At 44.5% G+C, this 8,026-nt stretch overlaps 1 pseudogene; it reads right to left on the bottom strand.

Annotated features, from left to right (window-relative positions):
* Positions 1–6,045: 6,045 nt before the first annotated feature.
* Positions 6,046–6,338, bottom strand: LOC147995472 (large ribosomal subunit protein eL38-like; annotated as a pseudogene).
* Between the last annotated feature and the right edge of the window lie 1,688 nt (positions 6,339–8,026).

Here is an 8,026-nt window from a genome sequence, read left to right as displayed (position 1 = left end):
AGAAATAAACCAGTCTCATGGTCTATAAATTGGGGATAAGATATTCACTAACCCCAGCATTTTTTGTTGTTGTTGTTTGTTTGTTTGTTTTTTTGTTTTTGTTTTTTTTTTTCTGGAGCTTAAAAGGAATCCTAGAAGTGAAATCCATAGCAAGTAATTACTAGTCTTGCCTGCCTGCTGTCTCGCTTTTCCTCTAGACCTGTCTGTGGAATTAGGATGAGAATTTAGGACAAGACAGCCTTGGGCTTCTGTGAAGTTTCCTAATGGTTTAAGACCCTCTACAGTTCCCTGAGTTCTCCCTGCCAGGACCTGGATGCTTGAGCTGCTCCAGGATCCTGATGATGGATCAGGGAGGCATTAAGGAGATCACACTGGGGATCCTGTGAGGACTGGTGTCCTGGAAGGAAGAGACAACAGAGGCTTGCTCGCTCTGTGGAAGGCCTTGGGAATGGCAGACAGCTGCAAGGTGGCAAGAGGAGCTTCACCGGCCACCTACCCGTGGGAACCCTGTTCTTAAACCTCTCAGGCTCCACAACTACAAGAGAAAACATTTCTGCCATTGATGCTCCCCACACCATGCTATTAGGTAATGGTGGCTTCAGCAGAAAGAACTCCTCCTCTCACGATAGCCACAGACAACAGTCTAACAGCCTTCTCTCTTAGATGCAGACGTTCTACAGGGGGGATAAAGAAAACTACCATGAAATCAGGAAATGCCAAACTTGAAAACCACCTGAGGTGTTTACAGATACAGATGCCAAAAACAAAACAGTAATCCCATGCCTGAACTCCCTCTCAGAGCAATCGATCTGGTTCCCCACTATGTGCTTTTTAAAACTTGTGTACCAGGTTTAAAATCGTGGCCAAGGTAAAGTGGAAAGTTACCCCCTTGGAAGACTTAAGACTCCTCTATTACTCTGTAATTAAGAATTTATGTGGCGTTCTATCTGGTGACATAAGAAGAGGGCATGTCTAGTTAATCTTGGCTGTCAACTTACTAGATTGCGAGATACCTACAGACTTGGTGAAGCATCCTTCTGTGTGTGTCTGTGAAGATGTTTCCAGAAACAATAGCAAATGGGTGAGTGTTAAATCTGAGGGGAAAACCTATCTTTAGGGTGAGCAGCCTCAGATTTGTAGTATGGTGGCCAGGATGGGACAAAAAAGCAAAAAGGGAAGCAAATTCACAAACAAGCTTGGCTTCGACTCAGCTGTGGTTTTTGCTGCCATCTCTAAAGAATGTCAAAGCCTAGATTCTTTGACTATGGACTCACAGCAGCAACTCTCCAGAGAGCTCAGGGCTTTCAGTGAATTTCAGCTTGTGTAATTAGCTCCAGTGTTTCTGGGGCCTCTAGCATTTGGGACTGGGTGGCTACTGGTTTCCCCAGATCTATTGCCTACAGATGACCACTGAGGGACTAATCAGCCTCTGGTTGTGCAAGACGACCTAATAAATCCTCTCTTGTAATTATATGTACTTTATTGTTCTTGTGCCTCTGGAGAACCCTGACTAAGACACGGAGTGTATGTCAGGAGCCCACTCTTAAAAGTATGAAAGAGGGGGTATACACCAGGTAGGGTCAAGTTCCCACGATCAGTTAGGCTAGCTAATCACATTGCTCTAACATCCCTCTTGATGTGTGACCTTTGGAATTCTAGAGCAATCGCAAACCACATTTAGTTGTGTTGTGGGCATCAGTTATATCTGCTGACCCACTGACCCACTGCCATGACTTAGAACTCTAACCTTCGAGGAGATGGTATTTAGAAAAGGGGCCTTTCGAGATCATTAGATTTAGAGATTGTTATCAGGATGGGGAAGTTCTTCACAGGATTATGCCCTTATGAAATTAGAACAGACACCAGAGCTCTCTCACTCAGCCTCGAGGCTACAGTGCCATGATAAATGTCTGTAAGTCAGAAGAGAGCGTTTGGCAGCACTCACCTGAGCTGGTTACCTTTTGAACTTCGAAGTTGCACGACCATGAGGAAAATCTTTAAGTAACTCTGCCCATGGAATATTGTTGGGGTAGGTCTCAAGCCAACAAAAAGTCAGCCAGCAAATTCTCCCCTTGTTTGAGAAATAGATTTTCTTCTTGGAGACTTCCCCCCTTTCAGAGTCTAGGTAGTTGTAAGAGGGCTGTCAATCACATCCTCCTTCACCTCACATCACCTAAACTGAGCCAGTGAAATCAGTCTTTCTAGAGAGAAGGACGCTAGGAGCTGGAAGGGGTCAGTTCATGATATGGCCAAAGAAAGAGCTGTACGTTTTTAAAGTCCTTCAGTCTCCGCCTTCTTTTGCTCAAGACCTCGCTTTCATGTTTTGTCTAATTCTGTGAGCTCTATAGTTTCCTTCCAATAAATTCCCCTTTCTGCCCGGCTGAGTCAGAGCTTCCTTGAGCTGCTTGCCTAACCCTAACCCATTCAGAAATTGGTACCTGGAAGTGGGCACTCCAAGGTGAGGACGTAGCAGAAATAGGCAGGTGCGAGGCAACGAGAAGTGTGCATTTCAGCTGAGAAACCCACAGCGAGCTGCTTTTCTAGAGCCTCTCTCTCTCTCTCTCTCTCTGGACTGTATTTTCCCTATTTTGTTCAACATAGTCCTGATTAATCTAAATTAGCTATGCAAATGCAAGGCTGTACACAGGTGAGCTGTCTTTTTCCCCAGGAGTCATTATTAGATTGATGGGCTGAGTGAGGTTCCTGTTGGGTCCATGCCTTGGAGAAATTTTTTTTTAACCCATTAGAGTAGCCTCAGTGAACGTCAATACCTGGCTGCAAACCAACGCTTTCCTTTGTACAGCCTTCATGCCAATAAATGAGAATTGGAAATTTAGGATAGAGAAAAGAAACCAACCAAACCCCTCCTCCCTGCAAGACCATTGTGCCAGCGTCTATAGAACCTAAAAAGAGAGAGTGCAGAAGGCAAGCACAATAATAGTAATGATTACCATTTATTAAGCCCTTACTATGTGCCAGACATTGGGCTATTATGTCGTTTAATCCTAGAAAAGCAATAGTATTATGTTTGGTTTTGCTTTATTTGGTTTCTAAGGTTGAGCTGCAGGCACAGAACTGAATCGATTCAATCAGTCATTCTTTTCCGTCTCTGGCATGATATAATCATCTGTCTAGACATGACCCCTATTTTTTTTTAATCTTTATCCATTATTCCCAGTGTAGCTACTGTGTCCTTCTGGTCTATTTTCCATAGACTTACAGATCCATAAAAATACGTAGTGCAGTGTCTGCTCTGAAAGTGGGTGTAAATGGATCCTACTGCACTTCTCACTATACAATTTGCCTTTTTTCTTTCGTCAGACGTATCTTCTGAGGTCGGTCCATAACGATCGACGGAGAGCCACTCTCTTCAGTTTAAGCTGCTGTCCTGCACGCCCAACGTCAGTCATTACTCTCACGCGCTTATTGTCTTCTGATGGACAGCTACACTACTTCTAATTCTCTCCTATTGAAAAGGCATTTCAGTGAACGACTAGATGCAGACTCCCAGGGCACCGTTCAAGGGTCTCTCTGAGACTTACCTGGGATTCTTGAGTCTTAGACAGCACGTATTTACAGTCTGAATAAATCCTGCTGAATTGTTCTTCAACACAGGTTTCCCAACTCATGCTTCCATCCACAGTCAGCAAGAGTTTTTTTAAATGGACACTATTACCTCTGTTTTGCAAGTAAATCGACTCAGGACATACATGCGTGTTTGAAGTTAAACACCACTGCTACAAGTAACTACAGTATAGAGTTGGAAATACATTAGCAGCAGGCGAACCAGCTGCTGGTAGCTTCTGCCGTGTGAGCCTTCCTCATTTCACTAGTCTACAGGAGGAGGCTCAACTGGGTCACCCACAACAGTTGAACGTCTTTGCTTCCCACCCAGTCACCCAAGGTATATTAATGTTTTCATGTTCTTCTCATAGAATAGCTCTCGAAGGCGTCTGCTTTTCTACATCTCCGTTACAACCCTGGTCAAACACGTGTTAGCGAAGTGTTTGCCTACCCCCTGGCCTATGGACACCTAGGACTGCACTCAAACACAGAATCTGAGGCTCCATCTAAGGCCCTGCTACGCAGAACCTGCATTTTAAAAATGTCCCCAGCAAATTCATAAAATTTGAGCACTTCTTGCTTTGACTTCTGACAGAGCTTAGTCAACTGGTTTCCATGTATCTGCCCCCTTGCACTTCAGAGGACAACTTGCCAGGATTTGTTGGGTCCAGGGATTAACTTCAGGTCATCAGGCCTGTGTGTGAACGTCATCTCAAAAGGCCAGCCCATAAACCCTTTTCTTCTAAATAATTATGGTGTGCGCACACTCCTTCTATCATGAGGGGTTTGGGGATTTAATTCCAGTCCTCAGGCTTGGAGGAAGAATATTTACCCATGGAGCCATCCTCTATCTCTCTGGCCCTGAAATCCTTTAGGTTACAAACCTCTGAAGTGACTTCCCTCATTAAAGGCCGCAGAAGCAAAGGCTTACAGAAAGCAATTCCTAAATTCTCTAGCTGCCCGGCTCTGGTCCGTTCTGACCTCCTTAGCCTTGGTGGGCACCTTTCAAGTCCTGGACCATGCTAGGTTTTCCCTGAGGGCCCTTTTGCTTGTTTCTTTCTTCTTGCCGTGTAGAATTAGAGAATGAGATCAGACACTCTTGTTAAGGTTTTTCAAACAGAGAACACTGCACCTTCTAACGTTTCTCACAGCTGTCTTTCGATAATAACGCGTATCTCCTTAGTCAAAATCAGTCTTTCCTATTGACCCAAAGGGTTCAGATGCTACATCAGGGCTGGGATGTTACCTCCTCCCACACCTAACACAGTACCTGCTGACTTAATGACTATGGATGTTGTCCTGGCTTAGAGTTCAAGTTCAACTGAAACCAAGAAATCTAAAAACATAGCAGAACTGCAACCAAATATAATGTGACCACCAGCAAATGAGACCATACAGAAATGTCCAGTGCTGACAGCTACGTGCCCACCCTCCCTGGGTGACAGTAAACGTGTCCTGGAGCCAGGGCTCTTCTGCATAATGTACTCCCAAACAGTCTTCTGGATGGACTCTTTTTGTCCTTTAAGGGATCTGTTAGCCCTTAGTGAATAAGAATAGGAAGTGGTGTTTACTCTGTGCTCTTTGTTTACTGGGAGAAAAGGCTGGGGGTGGAGGAATGAGGCTACTTGATACAATTGCCTTCCCTTTCAAATGCTAAAATGGGCTCGGCTCCTGGGTTAGCTTAATCAGAGAGTTGCGGCCTGGCCTTCTGGAAGCAACCCATTCTCTTTGCTTTTTGCATCCAGTCTCCTACAGGCTAAGGGGTCACTTTGCAATGGATACAAAGCCAGAGCTGTGTAGCCAATAAGTTAACACTGCCCACCAAGCGTGTCCTCCCCATTAGCCAAATTTCAGGGGGATCCCCCAAGTGAAACAGAGTTGGATATGGCAAATTTCATAATCCTAAAGCTGGCCAGGGACTCTAGCAGTTTGGCATTGGCCACACTGCGGAGACTGATGAATCTTTTCTTTTCTTTCTTTTCTTTTTTCTTTTTGGTAGTTTGAATGGTTCTCCAAGTTAAAGAACAACATACAACTATAAAGTGTGATAATGTCGAGCATTAGGCGTTGGGAAGCTCTAGTGAAACTGAGGGATATCCATCTATGTACTCTTAACCAAAGGCTAAGAAAAGCAGAGGCTTCAAAATCCTCGGACATGTGACTTATCACCTAAAGCTTTAATTGGGCAATTTATAAAATGGGATATTTAACACACACACACACACACACACACACACACACACACACACACACACACACCACATAGATAAAGTCAAATGCACCATGCAATGGTGGAGAGAGGAGTACTGTATGGAAAGAGGTCAGTGGGAATGTGTGCACATCTCTCCTAGGAGTTAACAGAGCGGCCCTGGTCTAACTCTCTTTAGTGGCTACATTTGCTGTTCTGGGCTTCTGGTGTTTGTTTGTTTGGTGTTTGTTTCACTTTTCGGGGATTTTAATAGTCATGTGCAGAGTTCCGGTTCATTTCAACTTCTTCACTGCCAAAACTAGGGGTAGGGACTGCTTCAGTTTCTCTACCTTCTCCTGGTCTGTGACAACCAGAGTGTAAAGGTACCTGCTTCATCCGTGGTAGAATGCTTGCCTAGGGCCCTGGGTTCGGTCCTCAGTTGGGGGGTGGGCGACGACAAAATAACAAAGGTACCTGCTACATCAAACCTTGAACTTCACATTATCCTGTTCTTCTTGACTGAATTCGCATCCTTCCGCCGAGCTGTGAGCAGAAAGTCCTTGACTTCCTCAATTTTCCGAGGCATGGCGACAGTGTCTGCACAGGGGCGAGAACTGAAGAGAACAGAAACAAACAAAAACTGTTCTGGGCTTCTTGCAGACGGTTCTGCAATCCTTCTGGAATGTTTACTATCACTTAAAAACTTAGAGAAGAGTTCCACACGGGTATTGGAGCTGCAAGTGTAGTGCCAGCTATACTGGAGGCAGAATTAGAGACCCCCATACTACACATTCAAGGTCAGTGTGATGGTTTGCACATGCTTGGCACAGGGAGAGGCACTATTAGAAGGTGTGGCCTTGTTGGAGGAAGTGTGTCACTGTGGGGTGGGCTTGGAGACCCTCCTCCTAGCTCCTCCTAGCTCAGTCTGTTCCTGGCTTCCTTTGGGTGGAGATGTAGAACTCAGCTCCTCCTATACCATGCCTGCCTGGATGCTGCCATGCTGCCATGCTCCTGCCTTGATGACGATGCAGTCTCCTCTTCCTCGATCCCTCCCAGGTGCTCCTCACCTCTTCTCTCATTTGGAGCTACTCTCTTTCTGTCTCTCATTAGAAAAGAACGGGCTTCTAGAACATGACGACAAACTCTAAGAAAATAAAACATAATAAAATAAAACAAAACCATCCCATCAAAGTTGGACAAAGCAACCTGACAGAAAAATAAAAGAGCCCCAAGAAAAGGCATAAGAATCAGAAACTGACTTGTTTATACATTCAGGGGTCCCATAATAGTACTAAACTGACAACTGGAATATGTATGCGAAAGACTTGTCACAGACCTGTTCTCCTGGTGTCCTCTGTCTCCCTCATTTCTTCTGCCTCCTATTTCAAGATCTCTTTCTACATAACATCTTGCTATAGGTCCCTGTGTTTGTTCTTATCTGCTGTAGAAAAAAGCCTCTTTAACAATGGCTGAACAGGGACCTGATTTATGAATATAATAGGACTAGGTGTCATTTTATTGCTATCTTTTGTTGTTGTTGTTTTAAGATCAGCAGGATTTGAATTTACTCTAGGTCTCTAGGCTATCTAGACTCTGGATCTTGGTCACCCAAGCAGTGTCAGGTATGGATTCCAGCTCATGAGTGGGCCTTAAATCAAATTAGACATCGGTTGGCTACTCCTAGCATACATTGCAGGCAGAACAGGTCATAGATCAAAAGTTTTATGGTTGGGCTGGTGTTTACGTTTCTTTTTTGGTGACCTGTGGAGTACTTTTCTGGTGAAAATTCTATGTAGGCATGAGCTTGATCTCTCCGCATTCAAGGATTTGTGAAGGTGTTATCTTCAGCAGTCGGGGCCTGTTGTCAGTTGGTGGAGAGAAACCTACTATCTTGGCAACAGCCTGGGTTCTTTGGGGATTAGTTAATCTCACAGACTTGAGGAGAAAGACCACTGACCTAACTTATGGCCAAATTAATTAAAGCAAGCTTTTTTTTTTTTTTTTTTTTTTTTGTCTCTCCCTAAGGCAGGGCTCAGGAGAACAGCATTAGACACAGATAAGGGTTTCCATAGTGGCTCAGAAGTAGGAGGTTTCCGAATGGGGGACTTGGTAAGCAAATGGGCAGGGTTTGAGAAGCAGAACATGAGCATAACAAGTTAGTCATAAGGACCCCCTGAAACCAAGACGTGGTTACAAAGTCATTACAACAAGGTAGTCATAAGAACGTTTTGAAACAAAGGCTTGGTTGTCATTTTCTGGAACAGGCAGTACAGA

The sequence above is a fragment of the Rattus norvegicus genome, chromosome 3, assembly GCF_021556685.1.
Source record: "Rattus norvegicus strain SHRSP/BbbUtx chromosome 3, alternate assembly SHRSP_T2T, whole genome shotgun sequence".
Lineage (NCBI taxonomy): Eukaryota > Metazoa > Chordata > Mammalia > Rodentia > Muridae > Rattus > Rattus norvegicus.
Note: the sequence above shows the minus strand (reverse complement) of the source record. Positions and strands in the feature narration are given on the sequence as shown.